This window comes from Vulpes vulpes, chromosome 6, assembly GCF_048418805.1.
Source record: "Vulpes vulpes isolate BD-2025 chromosome 6, VulVul3, whole genome shotgun sequence".
Classification (NCBI taxonomy): Eukaryota; Metazoa; Chordata; class Mammalia; order Carnivora; family Canidae; genus Vulpes; species Vulpes vulpes.
The window spans coordinates 42687727-42713471 of record NC_132785.1 but is presented as its reverse complement, the minus strand read 5'-3'; the positions used below and the strand labels follow the sequence as shown (position 1 = coordinate 42713471).

At 36.8% G+C, this 25745-nt stretch overlaps 1 protein-coding gene across 5 annotated transcripts in view; it reads right to left on the bottom strand.

The window, feature by feature from the left end:
• The window catches only part of GPC5 (glypican 5), a 1340252-nt gene that overhangs the window by 1043693 nt on the left and 270814 nt on the right, over positions 1-25745 (bottom strand). The gene's annotated exons all lie outside the window — the stretch shown is intronic.

Genomic DNA, 25745 nt, shown 5'->3' with positions numbered 1-25745 from the left:
ATGCTGGGAAACAAACAAAGGGTTGCAGGACAGGTGGGTGGGGAGATAGGGTAACTGGGTGATGGGAATTAAGGAAGGCACATGATGAGATGAGCACTGGGTGTTATATGTTGGCAAATTGAATTTAAATTAAAAAAAAAAAGAATATGCAGTCTGTTTCTAAATGAGTTCTAAGAGTGGTTTTCTTCTTAAGGTCTTTTCTTAGAAATAATAATAGATATGTTTGTATAAAGATCTCATTTTGTAATAGTTCTTTATCTTCTTCCTATATTTTGAAAGTGTTAGTATAGTTATTTTTTAAAATAATTATCCAAATTAAAAATTCATTAAAAAACTCATCTAGCAAAGATCTTTGTATAGTTTACATAACTATCATTGAAAAATTAAGTAATTAATTGGACATATTACCATGTAAAGCATAAAAAAGACTCACATGATACCTTACAGAGTTATAGAGTATTATAATCGCAAATATATAAAATATATAAAATCTTACTCAAATAGATAAAAGCATTGCCTAGGAATCAGGAGACTTTGGCTCTTGTCCTAATTTTTTTTCCGTGTTAAGCACTGAGATCTTGAAGACGATAGCAAAATTTCTTTGAATTTGATTCCCTTATATGTAAGATAAAGATGTTAGAGTAAATTATTCCAAAGTTCCCTTAAAGTTATCAATGTCTTCGGTTTTACATGCAATGAGCATTCAAGGAATTATACACTAATTTGTTTATTTAACCCATATTTTGCTTCTAATATTTGCAAAGAACATGTATGAAAGGTTAGAAGGCAGAAAAAATGAGAAACTGAATTTTCTCCTAAAAGAGCTGACAATTTAGGAAGAAAGAGAAAAAAAATTATTCTCAGATATCAAAATGCAAGTTGTGGATGTGCCCAAAAACAAGGACTAACATGGTGTTGCAGACACCTGAAGGAGGGTGAAGAGTTGACAACAGGAAAGACCACTGTGTGGAAGACCACTCCACTGGGCTGAAGCTTGGACTATTTGTCAGGTCTGAATATGTTGAGATTGATTTCAATTCAACCAACTTGTAAATATACAAATATTTACTGCACTTCATTGTTGTAGATGCTAGAGATACAAAAATGAATAAGATGTGGCCCTTGCACACAATTAAGATAAAAGTCAGACATGTAAAATGGTAATTGTAATCGAACGAGACAACAGCAACCATAGACATAGCTAGAAGCAACACTGAAACACTTAGAAAATGAACAGCTTCACTCAGGGAAAAGCTTTAGGAAGGCATGTCTAAAGAACAAGTTAAAGCATAAACTAAGAGGTTGTCAGGTGGACAAAGCAGGGGAAAAATTGTAGGAGAGAGTAGGAAAGCAAAGAGATGTACAATTTAACATGCTGACATCAAACAAAAAGTGCATAATGAAAGAAAGTGCTATGGCAAGTAGTGAGACATAAAAATGCCATGATTTGACCTGAAAATCAAGCTAAAGACCTTGCTCCGGCAAATGGAGAGCAGGAAATGGTAGCTGATTTCCATGTTTGAAGGGTAGGCTAGCAACAGATCTTGGAGCATTTTCAATGCCAACCTAAGTTTTATTAATTAGACAAAAGTCTCTGATGACTGTTGAATGGAAAAGTAAAATACTAATGAATCTGGTGGCACTGTTTAATTCGGGCTAGAGAGGTAGACCTAGTAAAGGCAGGTAAACTGTTTTTGTGTTTTGTTTGTTTTTAAAATTTTATTTATTTGAGAGAGACAGAGAGTGAGCAAGAGAGACAGAGAGCATGAGTGGGAGGAGGGAGAGAGAAAGAAGCAGACTCCCGGTTGGACAGAGAGCCCAATGAGAGACTCAATCCCAGGATACTGATATCATGAACCCACGCTGAAGGTAGACACTTAAGCCACCCAAGTGCACCTTGGTAAACTCTTAATAGACTCCTGAAGTAGTCCTGAGGGGGGTGAGGCAATTATTTTGAACTTCAGTAGTGATAATGTTCATGAAGAGAAAGATTCATGAATTACAGAGACAAAAGAAGTAAAATCAACAAGCCAAATCCAGAACACTCACAACACCAAAGGGTATGGGAGAAATAGAGCAACAAGAGCTGTCATTCATTGCTGGTAGGAACGAAGAACATACAGACAGTTTGGAAGACAGTATGGTGGTTTCTTAACAAAACTAAAATTATCCAAAGGAATTGAAAACTTATATCCACACAAAAACCTGCACATGGATGTTTTTGGCAGTTTTATTCATAATTGCCAAAACCTGGAAGCAACCACAATGTCCTTCAGTAGGTGAATGGATAAAACTGTGGTACATGCAGACAGTGCAAGATTATTCAGCACTCAAAAGACATGAGGGGTGCCTGGGTAGCTCGATTGGATAAGCATTTGACTCTTAGTTTTGGCTCAGGTCAGGATCTCGGGGTTGTGGGATCCAGACACACATGGGGCTCTGTTCTCAGTGTGGAGTCTACTTGAGATTCTCTCCCTCTGCCCCTCTCCTCACACTCTCTCTCTCAAATCAATCAGTCAATCTTTAAACAAATAAAAAGAAATGAGCTATTAGGCTATGAAAAGATGTGGAAGAAACTTAAATGCATATTACTAAGTAAAAGAAGCCAATCTGAAAAGGCTACATGCTGTATGATTCCTACTGTATGACATTCTAGAAAAGGCAAAAGGCATTTATGGAGTAAAATGATTAGTGGTTGTCAGGGATCAGGGAATATAAAGATAAGGAGGCAAAATACAGAGGATGTTTGGGGCAGTGAAACTACTATGCGTGACACTATAATGGTGGGTGCAAGTCATTATAAACATACAGGCATTTATTCCAAAACTATGGAATATACAACACCAAGAGTGAATCCTAATGTAAGCTATAGACTCTGGATGATAACAATGTGTCAGCTGAGTTTCACTGATTCCAACAAATGTCTAACTCTGATAGGGAATGTTGAGAACGGGGTAGGCTCTGCATACGTTGGCAGGAGATATACGGGGAATCTGTGCCTTCTACTCAATTTTGATGTGAACCTGGAACTTCTCTAAATAAAGTCTATTAAAAAAAATCAACAGGACTTAGGAAATGACTGAAAGTGAGACATTAGAGAAGTGTAAGGCCAAGGTGTTAAAAGGCTCAAAGTGAATTTCCAAGAAGCTGAAAACAGTGATAGTGGAGTGTAAATAATTATTAGAGAAAAGTGTTAATTTTTTTTTTTTTTAATGGGAAATGGTATCTTCATTGTCAACAACTCTTAGTAACAAGAACCAAGGGAAGAGAATGTAAGTCAATGGTGGATATACTGAATAAGATTGTTTAGTGAGGGCAGCCCTGGTGGCTCAGCGGTTTAGCGCCACCTTCAGCCTGGGGCATGATTCTGGAGACCTGGGATCGAGTCCTCCATTGGGCTCCTTGCATAGAGCCTGTTTCTCTCTCTCTCTCTCTCTCTCTCTCTTCCTCATAAATAAATAAAGTCTTATTTAAAAAAAAAAGATTGCTTAGTGATACTGCAGACTATTTTAAATAAAGGAGCAGAGTCAGAGAGAAACAGACTGCTACCATGACCCAATGTGACTAGCCAGGAGCTCTAGACAAGAAGCATAGTTTCATAGTTTCCTATGAAACTTCTAGGAATCTCGGTTTTCTCATCCTTGAAACTTGAGGAAATCCAACCACTTTGTAGTTTTAAGTTAACAGAAATTTTATTTCACCCTGCCTGTCCCCTGTTGGACTTGACTATATCTGGGGATGCCTAGGGGGCTCAGTGGTTCGGTGTCTGCCTTCGACTCCGGTGTGATCCCAGAGTCCCAGGATGGAGTCCCACATTGGGCTCCTGGTGTGAAGCCTGCTTCTCTCTCTGCCCATGTCTCTGTCTCTCTCTCTGTGTCTCTCATGAATGAATAAAATCTTTTTTTTAAAGGCTATATTTACTATTGAATGTATTTCTAGACAGGCAGATGGAAAGCTGAAAACCCTAGCTTCACAAGACCTTTATTCCCATTATCACCTTTGTAATTGGTTTTTTCACAAATATGAAAGAAAATGTACAAGCTACAGACTTACAAGTCATCTTTGTATCCAAATGTACAGGCATTTATAGCAAATTCCAACTAATACAAATACATTTCAAAGCCCTTCCATTTGTTTGCTCGCTATCCCGGGAGCGCAACCTCACACCTTATTGAAATGGAATGGAAGGCCATCTGTTACTAGCACATTAGCCTGTCACCTTAGCTCCCCTGGGGTGAGCCGATTTGGGTGGCCCATTTCAATACCTTCTTGCTATTGAAAAGTCCTTCACACTTACTTTGACTATTTTTCATCTTCGACTTACACTGCCCTTTCGTCCTTATTCTCCTCCCTGCTCTCTACCATCCTGCCCAGCAATTAGTCTGAAGTGTCTCAGGAAAAAATGTTTTCCCACTTCATGCTTATCTACTCTTGCTTCACATTCCTTCTCTGGTTTCCACTGATGTTCTGGTTCCCATCTCACCTTGAAATGCATCTTTTAGCTGCTTCAACCCCACATCATTTCTCCACTCTAAGTGAGTACTTGTTTTAGCAACTACTTATCAGCCATTTCCCATTCTCACTGCAATCTTGGCCCTGCATGGGGAAGCACACCTTTCTCCTAGAGCCTCTCACTCTGTTCACTCAATCTTAGTCAAATTATAAAACAGCCAAAACCTTTAGTTAATAATTTTGAAAAGCTTTTTAAAGAACAACTTACATGTTCATTTTCATTTTATTCCCATAAGCAGAGCCTCCATTTCTTTTGCAATGGTCTTTTAAAATGTAATAAATAATAACAACAATAACCGAAGGGAAAAATGTTTAGAATTGAAAAGCAATGAATTTGAAGGTACTGTGAGTGTTTACTAAGTAAGCAATTGGGTTCAGAGGATGGAGCAGAGGTGGATGTTCCATCGCTGTAGGAGACAAAAAAAAAAAAAAAGAAGGAGAATTAAAGCTGTGAGCAGTTTTGAATCTGTTAATGAGGGTGAAAAAAGATCCAATAACCAATGTGTAGAAGTTAGAAAATAAAATAAGTATATCATTTTGGCTTATCCGTTCTTTAGAAAGGAGATAAATTCTCATTTAAAACTCTGATCTGGCAGTAATTTTAAAAGGTAGTTCTAAATGATGGATTGGAGAGAAAAAGAAAGTTAATAAGCAGAATCACTTGTGTAGGGCCAATAGTTAAAACCATGAAAATGGAGGAAATGATTACATATATATAATGCCAAGAAAGTCGGAAAGAAAATCTTTTAGCAGGAGAAAAACAACTCTGATAATACACCAGGAAAATAAAGAGGAGGAGAAGGAAGAGGGACTGGAAAGGAGGAAGCAAAGAAGGATAGGATAAAGGGATTAAAAGGAAGGAGGAAAGGAATAAGGAAGACTGAAGGGAGGGCAGGAGGGAAGAAGCTAGACTAACACAGCTGGCAGTCATTTAGAAGGCATCCAACCTTAATCAAGAGGTGAGAAAACTGAAGCCCAAAGCAGGAATGTAACTTTGCTAAGACTGCATCTACTTAGTGGATGAGTCTACCTACTGCTATTGAATCAATAGTCCCCTCTTTATACTAACTAGTGGTCTTGTTATTCACATCTTCTTAACCATTGTGAGGAATTCATATTACATAAGACCTGGTCCCTAAGTGTCCTATGTGAATACAATAATTTGGACTGAAAATGATCTAGATATATGAAGAGACCAGAGAAGTCTGTTTTTCTTTGCATATGGAAATGGATGAGGGAAACATGGTAGTTATTCCCTTTAAGATTCCAGCAAACTAATGGAGGTGGGGAGAAAGAAAGAATTGTAAGGATATTGGGCAATTTGATTTCTGACCTAATTTTATAATAATTGAACTTAGAAAAAGAAGTCCTCCCTTGAGTACCCCTCAAATTCCAACTTTGTGATATAGCCATGTGAGATTTTTCTTCTTTTCTGCTAAAGTCCAGATGGCATTGTAAAGAAGAATAGTCAATAGCTTTCTGATCTGCAAACTACCACATCAAAATAATTTTGGTTTGATAAAATACCTGATTAAAATAACTGGAAAAGCAAAGTTCTGTCAGATTTCATTTTAAATGTCACAATTGACATATATTAAATGTGCTTGGATTTATGAATACTCAATATTTCCTCCAAAAAGAGATTTGTTTTCAATATAAAAAGGCTTTTCATATTGCTAGTGATCTGTGATCCCACTTAAAATCTATGGTTGATATCAAAAACTTTCTAATCCACATTTTTAAAATGCATATTAAAATATTTTAGTGAATAAGTGTTATTTTGGCATTGCAAAGAACTTTTAAAAGTTATCAAAATTTTAATATCGCCTTCTGTGCTTTCCATTTGGATGCAATTGATCAAGATTGGTTTTAATCATGATATAAATGCATATTGAATGTCTGTGATGATTAATTGTGTGTGTCACCTTGACTGGCCACAGGATGCCAAGATTCCACATTATTTCTGGGTGTGTCTGTGACCATATGTCCAAATGAGATTAGCATTTGAATCAGGGGATTTAGTAAAGAAGACTGCTTTCCCCAATGTGAGTGGGCACCATACAATCTCCCGAGGGCCTGGACAGAACAAAAGACAGGAAGGAGGAATTCCTCTCTCTTTCCCTGCCTCATGGAGAAAAGTGGGACATGTCATTTCATCTTCTCTTGCCCTCAACTGGGATTCACGCCATCAGCTTCCCTGGTTTTCAGGCCTTTAGACTCAGAGAATGAAATGCCACTGGCTTTCTTGGGTCTCCACAGAGCAGATTGCAGATCATCACACAGACTTCTCAGCCTTCATAGTCACATGTGCCAATTCCTCAAAATAAATCTCTCCATATATACATTTCTCAGGAGAACTATAAATAATATAATGCTGAAATCGGGCTTGATTAAGTAATATTTCTTTTAATGATTGCACATATTGTTGTGAACCTCATAGTCTCTATTGTTGTTTACATCTGCTTTGATTCCTGTAATGAAATTATTATAATTACATGCAAGAAATAAAAGAAGAATGCAGATAGGTAAAACTCTTAAAACATAAAAATCTTGTTTAATTTCCTTAAATTATCAATGAATTTCCTTCATGTGTTATTGTATTTTGATAAAAGTAAGTATCTCTTCATCCTATAGATGCATATGAGATTGTCCCCCTACATTATCACATAATTTGTGAACTCAACCTTTGAATCAGGTAGATCCCACCCAGAATGTATTCCTAGCATATTCTTCAACATATATTTTGATGAAAGGATAAAAAATATGCTGAATTAATGTTGATAAAATTTTAAATAAATTCAATTAAACATATAATAATTGAACAATATTAATCAAGCAAGAGTTATAATATAGAAAAATCATATAATCAGAAATGAATTTTGGAAAATTGAACTTCAAGGAGTCATTTATAAAATACATTCTATTTTTTCTGATAATTCCATTGAGTAAGGCAGATGTTTTCCCATTCCAAGTTACTTTTGCTGAGAAATGCCAACTTCATGAGGCTTAGAATTATGGCATGGTGATGGTATATTATTATAAAAGATTTTGCTAAGTTTGTATTAGTGGAAGTGAAAAAATAAGTGATTACAGATTATCATACCCTATAACTATGGAACAATCACCCTCCAAATAATATGCATGCTACTTTGAAGTTCAAGGTATACATAATTCCAGCAGTCAGCTGTGGAAAAGATATAAAAGTTATAGCCATAATACCACTTTTAAAACATTCTACTATTGCAACTAAGAATATTTATAGTAAGTTATAAATTATTAAGACTCTATAAAGCTGTACTTTTAAATATAAGTTATCCATAAGGAGAGTTCTAAGTTTGTACAAGGTACTCAGTTCCTGGGAAAAAAGCAAATAAAACAATGTTAAAGCTGAATAAGGAAAAAAACATCTACTGTCTCCCCTTTCCAAGGGTAGTGATATGCTTAAAGTGGCAAAGAGTGAACAAGGCCCTTTTCCCAAAGAATGTTTGGCCTTGGCTGGTTGGCTTCTCTGTCTTTCTTTCTAATTTTCCAGAAGTTGCCTCCCCATACAGATTTCAGTAGATATCATCATAAAGGTTGCCATCTGGCTCATTTTATATTTAAAATTAAAAGAGAAGAAGGCAGAGGAAGGGGAGGAGGGATAGGACAGGATGGAGCAGAACAACATTTCAATGGTCTTGTTAAGTGGGATCTTAACTCTGAACTGCTATTTTTGCACACTTGTAAATTAAACCACCAGAGGGAGCTTCTGCATTTCAATCTGATCCATAATCACTAATTAAATGTACTGAATGGGTCCATTTCAAATCATTTAGCTCAGGACTCTTAGGGAAAAAAATCCAACTTATAGGCCACAGTGACAAATATGTCGATACGTGAAATCTGCATAAAAAGTGAGTCTTCCACATAAAACCACCAGAATGATGCTGAAGTGCCAATGTGATCTGATCAAGTGAGACAAGGAAAACCCCAGAACTGTGGACTAATTCCTAAAAACTGAGCTGTCTTCTAGCAAGGAGTAGGGAGCAACAAAGCTGACTAGGGCAACCAATTATTTCCCCTCTTTATCCTGCTCTCCTTTCCTCCCTCCCTTTCTTCTTTCTTCTTTTCCTCATTTCCTCCCTTCCTCCCGTTTAGTTTTTTCTTTCTTTTCTTTTCTTTTCTTTTCTTTTCTTTTCTTTTCTTTCTTTCTTTTTCCTTCCTTCCTTCCTTCCTTCCTTCCTTCCTTCCTTCCTTTCTTTTTTCACTCTTTCCAATCTTTCTTGCTCTTTTCCAGTTATATGAACACATTCATTTAGAGAGTTTCCAGGACTGGAAGCCAAATGTATGCATTGTAGTCCTTGTGTAGCTACAGAGTATTGATCGATACTGAGCACCTATAAATTGTAGGGCCTTATTTTAAGAGATGGGAATACATTCTAAGAGATGTTGAACCTTCTTTTGAAATGCTTACATTCTATCAAGGGAAACTAAAAACAGAACATTAAATATATTACCTTTATGCCTAATGAATGATATTCAGTCAAAAATGGGTAAGCTGATGAGTGAGGGGCTGGAGAGAGGATGGACAGCTGAATGGATAAAGAAAATTGTATAAAAACACAATGGAAGTTTCAGCCATAAAAAAAGAATGAAACCTCACCATTTGCAATGACATGGATGGAGCTAGAGAGAATTATGCTGAGTCAAATAAGACAGTCAGAGAAAGAGAAATACCATGTGATGTCACTCATGTGTGGAATTTAAGAAACAAAACAAATGAGCAAAGGGGGGATAAAAGAGAAAGAAAGAGGCAAGTCAAAAAACAGACTCTTAAATACAGAGGACAAACTGATGGTTACCAGAGGGGAGCTGGAGGGGGGGAATGAATTAAATCAGGAGATGGGGATTAGGGAGTAAACTTGCTGTGATGAGCACGGGGTATTGTATGGAAGTGTTGCATCACTACATCGTATACCTGAATTGAATATCACACTGTACATTAACTAACTAGAATTTAAATTAAAAACTGCAAAAAAAATTAAAAATGTGGAAGTGATAGACTGATGAGTTGGAGAGAGGATGGACTGCTTCAACTAGGTGGCCAGGAAAAACTTCTTTTAAAGAAGGATTTGAATTATATACCAAATGAAGTGTAGAGGTAGCCATGGGAAGATGGCAGGGAAGTGCTTCATATACAGAGAGAACAGTAATGAAAATAACTCTGGGAAGAAGGAAAGAAGGCTGCTGCCACTGGAAAACACCCCATAGACTGGGGTGGGTGTGGGTGAGGGGTGTCTCATGTTAGAGGTAAATTGGCTAGATTATGTGGTTTCATATTCATTCTGCCAAAGGATGATTTTGTCTGAAGTCACAGCAGAGTTTTGAGTAGAGCAATAACATCATCTGTTTTATGTTTTAAAAACATCAGATTGTCTATTGTTTTGTGAGAAGTCTGGGCAATCATAAGAAAGTGATGGACAGGAAGGAAACAATCAATCCAGATATGAAGTTATCTATGTGGTTCAGGGAGAAGGGGATGCTGGTTTTGCCAAGGATGCTCTATGAGGACTGAGATCTAGCTGGAGGACACATATATTTTTGAAGGTAGAAACAGCAGGATTTGAGGATAGATTAAATATTACAAGTGAGAAAGCCAGAAGATGAAAGAATGACTTCTGGTATTTTTTGGTCAAAGGACCCAGGCAAATGGAAGCGTCATGCAAGAAGAATGAATTCGGGGAGAAAGATAAAATTGTCTTTTGGACAGGTTTGGCTTCCTATGACTATTATTCATCCAAGAGGAACTGTCCAATTTTTTAGTTATTTGAGCTGAAAAATCCAAGAGTTAGGTCAGGCAAGATATGTGAACGTGGTTGTCGACTGCATGTACTTACAATGAGTACAGAAGACTGAAACCCAGGGCGCTCCAACGTTTACAGGTGGAGATAAAGAAAAGTTGAAAAAGATTCTGAAAAGAGGTTTTCAGAGAAATAAGAGGAAATCCCATGAGACTGGAGTGTGGGCTATCTCAAAATATAAATGAAGAGAATGTTTTTTAAAAAGAAGAAACAATATAGGCACCTTGGTGGCTCAGTTGGTTGAGCGTTCAGCTCAAGTCATGATCTCAAGGTTGCAGGATCCAGCCCCATGTCACTGGGCTTTGTGTTCAGCAGGGAATCTGCTTGGGATTCTCTCTCTTCCCCGCCTCTGCCCCGTCCCTGCTCCTACTCTCTCTGTTTTGTGAATGCTGTCTCTCTAAAATAAAATATTTCAAAAAAATAAAAACTAAAAAGAGGAAATGCTCTAATGTGTGCAAAGTGACTGACAGCTCATGTAAAATGAGGATGAAAATTGACCATATATTTTCTGAGAAAAAGACCATTGGTCACTTATGAAAAGTGTAGTTTCTGTGAAGCACAGAAAGCATAGTAATTGGGGTACAGGAGGTAAAAGGAGAGAAGAAAGCAGAGACCTATCAAAAGACATAAATTTCCAGTTCTAAGTAAGCCATGAGGATATAAGGTACAGCTGGGTGATTAGAGTTAATAATACTGTATTGCATATTTGAAAGTTGCTAAGAGAGTAGATCTTAAAAATTCTCATTCTAAGAAAAAAAATGTTCGCAATTATGTGTGGTGACAGATGTTAATTAGAATTTTTGTGGCGATCATTTCACAACATACATAACATCAAATTATTATGTTGTATATCTGAGACTAATATAATGTTTTATGTCAATTATACCTCAATTAAAAATATAAAGCAGAGATTGTGAAAATACACAAACCGTTCATGGAGTTTGGTAGTCAAGGAGAACAGACTTATGGGGCAGAGCCTAAAAAAGACATGAAGTCAAATGAGTTTCTGCTTTTGTTTTGTTTTTTGTTTTAGGACAGTAGCTATTACAACATGATTGCATGTTTGATGTAGAGACCCTGTTTCAGACAGTTTGATCCAAGATACTTCAATTGCCAACCAAATGAGACATTTTTCAAAGTGATGAGTACCAGGGAGACATGTAGTTTAAACAAATAACCTGAATTCAGAATGCCTTTACCTTTGCACTCTGATTATCCATGGCTTACTATAATTCTGTTCACATGCATTGGAGATTCTAGATCATAGACTATAGATTGCATAAGGAGAGAAATAGGGCCAACAAAAAAAATGGTGCAGATATTGCACTATTAATCAGTTTGGGAAAGCAGAGTGATTAGAAGTAAAGTCAGGGCAGCCTGGGTGGCTCAGCGGTTTAGTGCCACCTTCAGCCCAGGGCGTGATCCTGGAGACCTGGGATAGAGTTCCACATCGGGCTCCCTGCATGGAGCCTGCTTCTGCCTCTGCCTGTGTCTCTGCCTCTCTCTGTATCTCTCTCTCTCTCTCTCTCTGTATCTCTCTCTCTCTCTCTCTCTCTCTGTGTCTCATGAATAAATAAATAAAATATTTTTTAAAAAATAAGTAAAGTCAGATTATCAGATATACAGGTGGTTGATCTAATGATCTTGGAGAATCAAGTCTTGGACTCCTGATGGGCACTGATATCAATAAAGGAGCAAAACATAATGGGATTGATACAGGCAATCAGAACACATAATTTAATGACATGGGAGTATATGGAGTGTCATGGCAGCTAAGAACATCTGGGGAGGCTGGCCCCATCACAGTTGGCAGGATGCTAATTTATGAGAGCAATTGCAAGTTTTAGAAGAAAATGTATAACCTGACTTTAAACAAATTACTTATAAGCTCTGTTCATATTGTGACAGTGGTCAAATGGACACAATTCAGCTAAGCTGATTTTGTAAAAAATCTTCTCAATCTGGGGTATCTTTCTCTTAACTCTGAAGGATCATTAAGTTAAATAAAAACTAGAACTAGAATCAGAACCTAGTTTGCCAAACCTCTCAATTCTTACCTTCTAGGAGTTTATAATCTAGTTAGGGAGGTAGAATTTCCCATGATTAAAAAATTGATAAACATAAAAAGTTAACTTCAATACAATCTCATTAGGGCATAAATTATGTGTCAAAAGAATGTTATAAACAATAAGTTGTATAGGAGCCCAGAGAAAATCACTGGGAACCAGGGGTACCAGGGAAACTTTTAGACAGACCTTGAATCATTGGTGGAGAAAAAAAAATGAGAGGACTCCTACCCTGAGGGTATAGGAATGGGATAGAATTCTACATGGGATATTAACTTGGTTATGCTAAACAAAATCTGATTCAATTACCTTTTGCAATATGGTCTCTGAGGAAACCTTTTTTTCCTTATATAATCACTGGGCTGCGTGATATTTTAAACCCTTTGAGTTAGTCTGATAGTCCATAAGCTACTAGGCTCTGCCACCAAAGAGAAGTGCAACCTCCATTTGGGGTGCTGGAACAACATAGGGAAGGACAGAAAAGCAATCCAAAATCAACTTTAAGAAGAGGTGACATTGAAAGTCTAGGTAATTCCTCGAGAGCCATAAAATTAAAACTTGACTATTTCTTTTATCAAAGGGGTAGTATGAATCCTAAGTCATCAAAGGAAATATTTTATGTGTAATAATTAGATAAAAATAAGAAAGAAGCATAAAGCAATATGATCATATAGTCCTCCACTTTTTCAAAGTTGAAAATGTTTGAAAGTGCTTTACAAATGGCATCAGCGAGAGGTTTAAAAGGTTCAGATAATGTCTATTCTGCTTCATCAGGTCTCCTCTGCATCACTTCTCCCTCAGCAGTGGGATTTCCATCACCCCACAATGGACTTTCAATTAGCTTTTCCTTGGATAGGTGCAGAGCGTCCTTGCTGACTTTCTTTCCAGCATATTCCCAGATCTAACCCTGCCCTCCACGCTTCCAGATTAATCTTCCTAAAGCCCAGACTCCTCTGATCCAAAACCTTCTGTGCTTCCTCCCATTTCCTACTAAGTATAAACTATGGTGTGAACCTCATGTGAATTTATAGTGTGAACCTCAACATTTCTGAGCACCTCAGTTTAAACACTATATGCTTCAGCTGAACAGTATAACTCACAGTCCCCAGTTACCCCTGGACCTTTCTGTCTGTACTTTCCTTCATTTCAATTTGTTTAAATGTTGCCATCTTTCTAGGTTCACTGAAAATATCACCTGTGAAATTAAATCACCCTTGATCTCTCAATTTGAGGTTGTTTGCCAACCTTACAAACATTTGGTTTGTATATCTTAATAGGATCTGTTCTGCAGCAGTTTGGAGTAGAGCAGAGGAACTATTTTGTTTTGTTGTGTTTTCTGTTGTTCCTAAGAGCTGTCAACACCTCCCCCTGCCCCCCTAGAAAAAAGCTAATACACATTTATGCAAATAAATTAACATGTTTCTTCTCAGCTATCTCGTTTGTTGGAAATAGTCAAATGACAATCCCAGGAACAAATACTCCCTTTCATAGAGTACTCAAAGTATACTGTTGTGTCTTTACTACACTGAGTTGTAGTTTTTTGCCTTTCTTATTTTTCGTAACTACTGACCTATAATGAACACAGCATGTGACATTCATGCGTCAGAAAATTCCATCATCAGGAAATTGCTAAAAAGGTAGTTATAAGAGGCACTGCTAACTGGGAATATAATTTCAACACATTTAGTAGATAATTTCTTATTATTCAGAGTAGTTGAAAAATACAAGCAACCGAACCAAAAAAAAGTGAATGGAAGAAGGATAAGAATACATAAGTCACATACCACCCCCCGCCACACACACACACACAAATGGCAAAACACATATGGAAACCAATCAAACTCAGTATTTACCTGTGAAATTATACATACGATTTTCATCCACCATACTAGATGATGTTTCAAAGACTGACGGTCTCAAATATTGGCAAAGGTATGGGAAAGAAGATGATCTTTTCCATCACTAGCTTAAGCGTAAAAGATATATCTACTATTGGCAGGGGTGATCTGGCTGTTTTTATTAAGTTTTGAAGTGTATACTCTCTACCAATCAGCAGTTCTACTTAACTATATCTCACCTGAAGAAACAACTACTCACTGAAGAATAGGGAGGCAGGTACAAGGATGCTCAAAGAATTGTTTATTATTAATACTTATAAATTAGAAATTAAGGTCCATCTTTTTTTATGACTGCATAATCAGAGTATATTATAATTTGAAATACTACATAATAGTTAAGAGAAAAATATCTAGACATATTATGAAGAAAAATTGAAAATGATAGGGTAATAGCATTTACGATATTCAAATGAAAATGGCACATATTCCAAGGGCACCTGTCTGGCTCAGTCAGTTAGGTGTCTGACTCTCTTTTTGGCTCAGGGTCTCAGGGTCATGAGATTGAGCCCCACTTTGGGCTCCATACTCAGTGGGGAACCCTGTTTGAGATTCTCTTCCTCAGCTCTTTCCCTACTCATACATGCTCTCACTCTCTCTCTTCCTAAAATAAATAAATAAATCTAAAAAACCCCACATACACATTTTTATTGTCACATTTATTTATGCATACAAATGAATTTTAAAGGTCTAGAAGAATACAGACCAACTCCTAACGGCAAATTGAGGCCTAACCTTCTCTAACATTCTTCTCAATTCTACAAACATGTACAAGCAGATATACACACATTTTATTTTTTCTTTGGTCTGATTTTACTAAATTAGAATTATACTGTATACAACTCTGCAAACTTTTTGTCACTGGAATGTTACCTATTTAATGAATACCCTCAGAAGTCACTAGCTATATACAAGTGCCAGTTTTATGCTTTCTAATTTATGTGTGTGTGCAAAGAGATACACGCACATATACACATACTTTTATAATATGTCACAAATAGGATCATATTACAATGTTGGGTTCTTTTTTTTTTTTTTTTAATGCCATAGATTTTTTTTCCCATGATTTCAGTTGCTTCTCCAACTCCCACTCTCCCTATAATGGCCACTCAGATCGTTCCCTCCCTAGATAATCAAATGCAGCAAATGCATTATTGCTTTTCCATGTGCATGTGCCCATGTACTTTGTACATAAACACGTTCTCATATGTAAACACATAAACATAAAGATAGCCCCCATAAAAAACACACGCTTTATAAAAATAGGATCATATTATAAATGCTTCTATTCATTTCACTTTCTCCATTCCATAATATCATGTGACAATCCTTTCAGATCAACTGATACAGCTCAAATTCATTATCTATGATGCTTGCATAATCCTCCTTGGTGCATCTGTGTTCTGATTTATTCAAAATTCCTCTACTGTTGGGTATTTGTTTCCCGGGCTATGGTTAAAAGGCCAGTGCACATATAAACATCTTTGTACAATGTCTTTGAATACTACTATGGACTTTATTTCAATCCAATACAATCTCAATAAATTGGCCTATCAATCAACATCTATAAAAAAACTCTAGGGTAGCCGAAGATGGAGGGAAATTGCTTGTGGGAGAATAGAATTGAGAGAAGTTTGGCAGTCAGATATAGAGAGTCTTGATGGTCATATTAAAGAAATTCATCAAGTCTACCAGTGAAAAGCTTTAAATTCTGGAAAAAAAAAAGTAAGGTTGCAACTGAGTTTTTCAAATGCTATTCTGATGACCCTATAGATTGGATGGGCAGTGGGGGGAAAAAGAGTAAGATTAGACTAATAAGGACACACTTGTGTGCAATCATTCAAGCAACATAGCGGCTAGCACTACAAACAAGAGACTCAGACATATTTGAAGTTTAGGATATGCAACCAATAGGAATGGTTGCAACCATATATTTCATTTAGGATATGCAACCAATAGGAATCAGGACTGGAAGTTGGTGGGGCAAAGATGTTAAAGATGTTTCTAGGTATCTAGGTGGATGTCCTGGGCCAGAGGATACCAAAGAGTATTTAGGTTTGGGAGAGAAAATGATAAGCTCAATTCCGTATTTGCAAATTTTGGAGTCTTTGAGACATTCTGAGAAAAAGTACAAATAGAAAACTGTATATATAGGTCTAGTGCTTAGAGATTGTTTTGGATATATATATAAATAAGTGGTAATTTAATCCGCAAAATCAATTCCAAACAGGCTGACATGACAAGGTCTCCCAAGATAACTCTAGAAAAGCACTTTTTATTTTCTCAGAAACCTGAACTCATCAGTGGTAGAGAAGGTGAGATTACAGGAAGGGAGAAAAGACATTGCTGTTATCTACAGTCATTTTCAAACTAGGATCTGTAGAAAATATGAAAAGAGGGAAAATTGAGAAGATGATATAGTACTACCATCACTGGCCACTTCTTGTTAGCAGGGTGTCAAGGATGGAATGCTTCCTCCCTCATTTCACGTTTCATCAATGTAAAATATCTTCAGTTATTTTACTTCAGAAATACTTTTGCTTGTAGATTAAAATAAATGCATGTGTTTTATTTCTATTTACTTGCATGTTTACAGCTCTGAATCTTAATTCAATCTCCCTTTTCACCAATCTTAATATTCCCAAAATGGTAGTTTATTAAAGTTGAAAATAGGAGTGTTCTTTGTGATCTCTGAATAGGAAAAGACTTGTTCTGTATAAAAACATTACATTAGGAGGGGCATTGGGTGGCTCAGTCAGTCAAGTGTCTGACTCTTGGTTTCAGCTCAGATCATGAATCTCAGCATTGTGAGATGGAGCCCTCCAATGGGCTCTGCACTCAAAGTGGAGTCTGCTTGAGATTCTTTCCTATCCCATCCTCTCTGCTCATCCCTCTGCTTGCACGAGCTCTTTCTCTCTCAAATAAATAAAATCTTTACAAAAAATACATTAGGAAATTCCTGATATCCCTTTGTTCTAAAGCTTGTCAGCTGAGGGTGAGTGTGAGGAAAAAGCTACAGCAAAATGGGGTGAAAGGATTCTATGTATTATCTTCTGGGCTGAGACACAGTAGTGGGGCTTTTTATATCCCAGTGTGGAAATAAGAACCTTCTTTCAAGGACACTGATGACTGTGATGTGCATTTTAATAGATTATATTGTTTGCTGATTAACAAGTAATGAAAACAACACATTCTAACCAGGGTTACATACTATGAATTTATAGTACATTTATGAAGCATTTCTATCTTCATCCGAGTTAGTGAGGGAACATCAATCTGTCCAAACATATATGATTAAACTGGTAGTTTTATGTTGCTTTTGGTGTGTGATCTGATCTAGAGAATTCATCCTAATGGTCTTACTAATATCATAATTCTCAATTTCTATAGCTAAGAAACTGAACAAAAATGGTTAGTGTAAAGTTAGAAGAATAACATACAGGCAAAGCTATTTGTCTCAGATATGTTTACTCTCATCTCTCTATGGACAGAGACCACTTTTAGAAGGTCAGGAGAGTGTTTAGTCTTCTCTGTTCACATTGCTAAACCTGGGAAAATACAATTCAATCAAGTTCACGTGGAGTTTTCAAAGTAGTTCAGTTTCTGGGCTGTGTTCTCAGAGCTCACGGTAAATTTTAGGGTAACTGACCCTTTCATAATGGGAGGTGATCCATCTGAGGATCGTGGCTGCCAACAGTCCAGCTTTAAACTTGAGGCTGCCTGGCCAGATACCAGGATACATTGCCTTCAACTTTCCCCAAAAGTAATTTGCTCGTGGCTGAAGCCCCGAATAAATCATGAATCATATCTCTGAGCAGCATTTTCCAGTGTTTTTAGCAGAAAATCCATAACATATGCAGACAAATATGGGGTCTTGGTTAAATATATATTGAAATGCTTTATCTAAAGTAGGTGATGGATATTTTTAAGTGGCAGGATCTATTGGAGCCTTTGACACACTAACCTGCATAGAAAAAACCTGCAATACTCTCTAGGAGATGAATATTGTGTGTGGTTTTCCCCAAAACTTAAGATCATGCAACATTTTATCAAAGAACGCCTACTACTAACATCTAAAGGGGACACTAGTGAACAGCAGAAAGCAGTTTTTCAAACTTCTTAGATAAATCATGAGGATTCTGCAAAACAGAGAGAGGTGTGTAGAATCTGCAGGGCATCTGAGCTGACAATCTGCTTGAGTCCCACTCTAGCCCCCAAGCACCTCTGGCTGCCCTAGTATGAAACTAGTATGTGAAATAGGAAGGCTGAGTGCTTGTTGTCTGCCTTCCTGGATGAGAATGGAAGGTGGAAGGCATGGTGTGTGGCCACTCCCAGAATTATGAATAGATTATATGCACTTCTATTAAGATTTGTTTTAAATGTTTATTATTTTTGCTTTGGCCTTACTTCCAGTAACCTAATTTGATAAATGGGATTTTTGACTGGGCTTAAGATAAATGCAGATATAATATTAATAATGCCAGTGTATTTACATAAAAATTTAAATGGAAGTATTTTGTGCATTCATTAAAAGAATCATAGATTATCACAATTGTCTTGCTGTGCTCTCATGGGGGATATGAAATGCTACTAATTTAAGATTCAATGAGAAATTGTAAATGCCTGAAATTAAATCTAATTCAAGGCATTCATCAAGAAGTTTCTGCCATGGAGCATGGAGGTTATTTCAGTTAAAAAATATATTGCTAGATACTTGAATAGGCACAAGAGAGAAAGAAATGAAAAAGATCCAGGGAATTCTCTGGATGAGCTTCTCGGTTTGTTGGTAATGTGCACATAGTAGAATAATATTCAAGTCCACATGGGATTGAGGGGCATTGGGTGTCATTCTTTAATCTGGAACATGAATACAAGAGAGGGCAGGTGAGGAGAAGGGGAATGAGACTGATGAGTGACAAGGGATAGTATCATTACACAGAGGACTTTCCACACCGTACTAAGAAGTTTGAATTTTTTTCATGGAGTCACAAAGGCAAACATGGAGCAGAGAGATCAATATGAAAGCAATTCCAATATCCAGGCAATGCAGGAGAAAGCTGAGATTTACTGTTGACCAACAAGTATTCATCAAGAAACTCATATGTCCATTGAGTCTTAGACTCTAGAGATACTGTGATGAACACAACAGACAGTCTCTGTCCTCTTGGCACATACAATCCATATAAAATATAAATGAAGAACTAATAAGAGTATGTATGCAAAATGCTACAAAGGAAAAGTTATGGGGTTCCTAGTATATATTACAGAGTTGCCCAGCCTTTCCTACAAAGGCTTTGGGAAAGCTTCCCAGAGTTGGTAGCAAGACCAAAACAAGGAGTAGCATTAGAGTTAGCTAGATAAAGTGTTTGGGGGGAGCGGGCATGATTGGAAAGGAGAGGAGCCTAATTTCAGAAAAACATAACTGACAGGAGTCAAGAGGATTGTATTCTAAGGAAACAAGAGAACTCGAGCCTGGCTAGAGCAAAGAATTTTTCAGAGTGGTGTAAGATGAGGGTAAAGTGGCACTATAGGGCAGATGTGCAAAGCACTAACGACCAATCTGAAGGCATTTATATTTTATTCTAAGGTCAACAGGAAGATATTAAAGGATTTTAGGCATAGTCTATTTTATAGTCTGCTATGGTATTCTGACTTCTGTGTGGATAACAGACTAGAGATGCTACAGCACTCTGGAAAAGTGAGTGAGCCTATTGTCAACTCCAAAAGTGTAGCTGGGTGCCCAGTTGGTATATAGCCCATGTCTAGCAGTGCCTGGGACACTAAAAACACTCAAAGTGTATTTGCTGGAGTTTTGGATAAATGAATGAGATTATCTATCTATTCATTTTTATCTGACACCAAACCTTCTCCAATGAAAGAAGCAGATTTTCAAGGTCAGAAAGTTTACCGTCAGTGGAAAAAACATCACCTTTAATATATGGGGTGGAATTATTTCCTGAAGGACCTTGAAGCATTAATGATAAAATGTCTCTGAAAACATTTTTAGCATGTCATTTGGATGACAAATGAATAGACGCATTGTCCCTCTGAATTCCCAAAGTCTCAAGAAGCATATGCCAGCAAAAAGCACAAACCTATAAATGGAAATCATTCCCTGGAATATGCTGGTTTTCCTTTTGTAGGAGTCAATTTTCAAAATTATACATTATAACTTTTTAATAACTTGTTATATAATTGATGTACCATAAAATTCAACCTTTTGAAATGTGCAGTTCAATTAATTTCACTATGGTGACAGGGATTGCAACCATCATCACTATGTAATTTTACAATATTTTTTTATCACTTTCCCTTGCAAAAACAATCCTGTACACATTAGCAGTAATTCCTCATTCCCACATCTTCCCATCCCCCAGTAAGCACTAATCTACTTTCTGTCTCAATGGATTTGCTATTCTGGACATTTCATATGATCAGAATCATGTGATATGTGGTCTTTTGTGACCAACTTATTTCATATAGCATAATGTTTTCAAGGTTCAATCACATTGTACATGCAACAGTACTTCATTCTTATTTTACTGCAGAAAAATATTCTATTGTATGAAGATACAGCATTTCATTTGTCCATTCAGCAACTGATGAACATTTAGGTCATTTCCATTTTTGGCTATTATAAACAGAGCTGCCATGATTATCTATGTTTTTATAAACATATGTATTAAGTTCTCTTGAGTATACACCTTAGCCTGGAATGGCTAGGCCATGCAGTAACTACATTTAACTATATAAGGAGCTGCCTAACTTTTCCAAACTGGCTGCGCTATTTTACAATCTCTCCAACAATGCATGAATGTCCAAATTTCCCCATGGCCTCACCAACACTGGTTATTTTTTTGTTCATTTGTTTTTGTTTTGTTTTGTTTTTCTTTTTTAAAATTTTATGTAAATTCTAGTCAGTTAATATATAGTGTAATATTGGCTTCAGGAATAGAATTCAGTGATTTATTACTTACATACAACACCCAGTGCCCATCACAAGTGTCATCCTTAATACCCATCACCCATTTAGCCCATCCCCCACTGACAATCCAGCAACCCTCAATTTGTTATTAAGAGTCTCTCAAGTGAAATAATATGGTATTTGTCTTTCTCTGAATGACTTATTTTCCTCAGCATAATATACTCTAGCTCTATCCATGTCAATGCAAATGGCAAGATCTCCTTCTTCTTGATGGTGGAGTAATATTCCATTGTATGTGTGTGTGCATATGTATTATATATATATATATATATATATATAATATTTCTTTATCCATTCATCAGTTGATGGACATTTGGACTCTTTCTATAGTTTGGTTATTGTTGATAGTACTGCTATAAACATCAGGGTGCAAGTCTCCCTTCAGATCTGTATTTTTGTATCTTTTGGGTAAAATACCTGGTAGTGCAATCACTGGAACATAGAGTGATTCTATTTCTAACTTTTTGAGGAACTTCCATGCTGTTTTCCAGAGTGGCTGCACCAAATTGCATTCCCACCAACAGTGTAAGAGGGTTCTCCTTTCTCTGCATTCACAAACATCTGTTGTTTCCTATATTGTTAATTAACACTTGTTATTGTTGACTGTTTATATTATAGCCATCCTTGGATGGGCATGAAATGGTATCTCATTGTCTCATTGTGGATTGATCTGCATGTCCCTAATCCCTAATGATTAATGATGTAGAATATCTTTTCATATGTTTTGCAAGCCATATTTATACTTTCTTTGGAGAATGTCTAAACCCTTTGCCTATTTTTTATTAGGTTATTTTTTATTGATGTGTTGTCTTATTGAATTAATTAGTACCTTTATGTAAACAGTAGTTTGGAGAGTATAATACATGATAGGGATGTCATATTTATGAATTTAAAGCAAATGCTTCTAGTAATTCCATCACATTCTTGGAATTATATAATAGTTCTAACACTTTTTATATTTCTATTATGTTTTATCTTTAATTTGTATATTTATTTTTATTATGTTCAGATCTTAATTTATTGTTTCATGTATGTAGATGCTCTTTGGCACATTTCTAACAGAGAGTCATCATGAATTACATCCCTTATTAATATAAAGTATACTTTTTCATTTCTTGTTTGTTTGATTTTTCTTTTTTGTTTTCTGCTTTTGATGCTGCCCTGTATTCATCCTCTAGAAATACCCTCTCCAACTCTTTCCTGGCATGTTTAAGTGAGCTGATACCATTTATTGCTCCAGGCTGGCAAAATGAACCGAAGGTGGCAGTCAGGGGTTAGTAGATGCTTCAGGGAAAAGAAGAGGCCCAAAACCAGAGTGATAAGCAAGAACATAGGGAATTTTGATCAATGAGAAATAAGTCGTATTTTTTTCTTACAAAACTAGAAGGTAAGGGCCCTCAAAGTTTTATGGCCTACCTTATTATCACCTGGGAAAATGCCTGCCTGAGAAACAAACCAATATAGACAAAGGCTTTATTGAGAAGTAGACAAGAATCCTGATAACATTTATGAGGAAATAGATCAAGTAAGACCTTCAGTTATCTGTATAATTTGACCTTTTGGTTATATGGTCTAATATCCACTCGTTTCTTTAGGAGGTTTTAAATGAATTTGAGTATCTGGCACTTCCTACCAAAAATAATCTTACCCACTATAAGAAATAATGTTTGTAGTGCATTTTTTTCTCAATGCATTAAAGTATCATTTTCAAAAAGATAAAAAATATGCCTCTAAAACTAATATATAAAGAGCTATTGTGAAAGGCTTGTTCAATTCCTTAATGAGGGAATAAGCAGAGCAATAAAGCTGCTTGAAAGAGATTAGCATTATAGTCAGTGAAAAAAAGAACAGTACAATATTATTCTAATGTTAGAATAATAAAAAATAAGATTAAAATTTTCAGGTAAATAAAACAATAACTTTGCAGGGTTTTTTTCCTTGATCAGACAAAAATAATTTGTAATTCAACAGGATAAAAATTATGTGTAATGTATTAACCATCTGCAAATTAACATCTAACTTTACAGTGCACAGTATGGCCTTTATAGTGAGTAAAATAGTAATTAAAGAAGAAAAAGTTACATATATCTAGTGATAACTCAGATTCTTTGTCCTATTAAATCATCAAAAGAGTACAGGGTAATGTTTTGCCTTCTTATTTTTTGGATAATTTTTTTAAATGTCACTATTTTATTGAGGGAAATTATAACTACATAACATTTGGCAATATGGGAGATTATTATTAGAGTCTTTCTCTAACCTGTTGGATGAAGGTTTCCTACTCCTAGATCAAACCTAGAAATCACCTTGACATTCACTATTCCTTGCCCAATTGTGATATCCAGCATCAAATACCTACTGTTGATTGATGGGTCGGACTGTTCATATCATATAGACAGATACAGCTCAAAGGTCATTGGGATTTAGGACACGTTAGGAAAAATTTAGGACACATCTCAACACTGACTCTATCTTTTTTAAAGATTTTATTTATTTATTCATGAGAGACACAGAGGGAGAGAGAGGCAGAGACACAGGCAGAAGGAGAAGCAGATTCCATGCAGGGAGCCTGATGCGGGACTCAATCCCATGTCTCCAGGATCACGCCCTGGGCCGAAGGCAGGCGCTAAACCACTGAGCCACCCAGAGATCCCAATGCTTACCCTCTTATTCTCACCACACACCTTCTCTAGCTTTCTATTTCTATCCCTTTTCCCATTTCCCTGGGGTGACTTTGCAATAGTGGTAACAGTAGTCGCAACAGTGACTCATCTGCTTATTCTAGTCTCCAAAGGAGCACAGAGAGTGCCTGAAAATGGAATAAGGAACCAGGAAGCTTCAGTTTTCCAAAGTGGGAGGTTCTACCTGTCTCAAAAGACACTACTGAAGGGTCAGATGTCAGCTCCCAGCCTTCTGGCCCATGCAGGCACTATGGGCATAGTCTGAGGAGACAAATGGGGGTGGAGCAAAAGATACCATGGTTAGATTGCACATTCTGGAAATGAGAAGACCTTGAAAAGTCCTTTAGCTTTTTCTTAGTTGTTAAATGTTAGAACAGAGAAGTGAGTAGAGATCCAACCCAGGGCCTCTCATACTGCATCTCACATCCTTCTCCACACACGTTCAAGGCCAGCGAGAAACATACCAAGGAGGGCCCTGAGAGTCAGTCTTCTGTGATCATCATCAGCTGGATTAGGTTCTCAAAGACACAAAATGAAAAGTTCATGGAAGAAGTGGCCAGTGTTGAGAACATGTTACCCTCCACTGTGGAGCTTCCCAAACAAGAGCAATTACAGATATAGAAAGACATTTCTCTGCTTAGCTTTTGGTGCAGCCAAGGAAGGCCTCAGGTGGCCAGAGCTTCTGAGTATCCGCCTGGGCCTACAGAGCCTGTTCTATACCCCCTGGTTCAGGTGATACGACCATTGACTCTGTGGGGCCGCAGTGGGTGGTAGGAATTTTTTTTTTTTTTTTTTTTTGTGACTTCTACCACCTCCCCTGAGGTCTGCCCTGGTTTTTAGGCACTCAGACATTCTGGACAGAACTCTCTATGCAGGGCTGTGTGATCTGTTGTGGCCAGAGTCATGACAACCTGAGGGGAGCCATCAGTGGCCTTGGGGTCTAGGGAGTTTCCACTGATGGCAAGGATGCTCTGTGTAATGTAAATCCTGGAGGCTCCATGTCCAGGGGAACAGCCAGGCTCAGCATTCCAAGGAACACTGTGAGAAGTGGTTGTTTTTACAGTCAGAATGGGATTTTTTTTTTTTTTTTTTGTCTTCAAAACCTTTTGTTACTATGCAAGGAGACACAAAGACCCGGCCATCAGAACATCTGTCCCCTGAAAGTAAAAATATCAAATTATTTGAGAGTTTTTGCCACGTTGTAAGAAAGTTTGGAGATCTTAAATCAACTATACTGGAAGCAAACTTTAAAACACATAGAAGACATAGTAAACATGGATGCCATGAATAAAGAGCTAGAAAGCTACAACTCTTTACTTGAGCCTAAACCAGGAACTTATAGGAAGCATAGAAAAGAGAAAAATCTAAATGTTTGCAAGTTCATATGATGGTTGACATTATAAGCAAAGTCATCTCCTTAGAAGAAGCATCAAAGCAAATTCAACCAAGTTCCAAGTAAAACAGCCTTCAAAATCCAGCCAAAGAATGGAGAAAAGCTTCAGACCACACTAATGATGCCTTTGGAGGTAAATTCTAATCTCCAGAGAAGCAAAAAGTTGCTTTCCTAAGAATCACAAAAATGGAAGCGTAGAGTGGGCAAATTTACTAAAGAGAAAAAAATAATCTCATAAAACTCTGCTTACAGAAGCGAGTCCTTAATAAGAAAGAGTCACATCAAGCCTCTATATGAACACTTGCTCGAGATAAGCAGTTGGGCTGTTGTTCTTGGGGAAGATAGCACAGGCTATGCAAACATGAAATTGGAT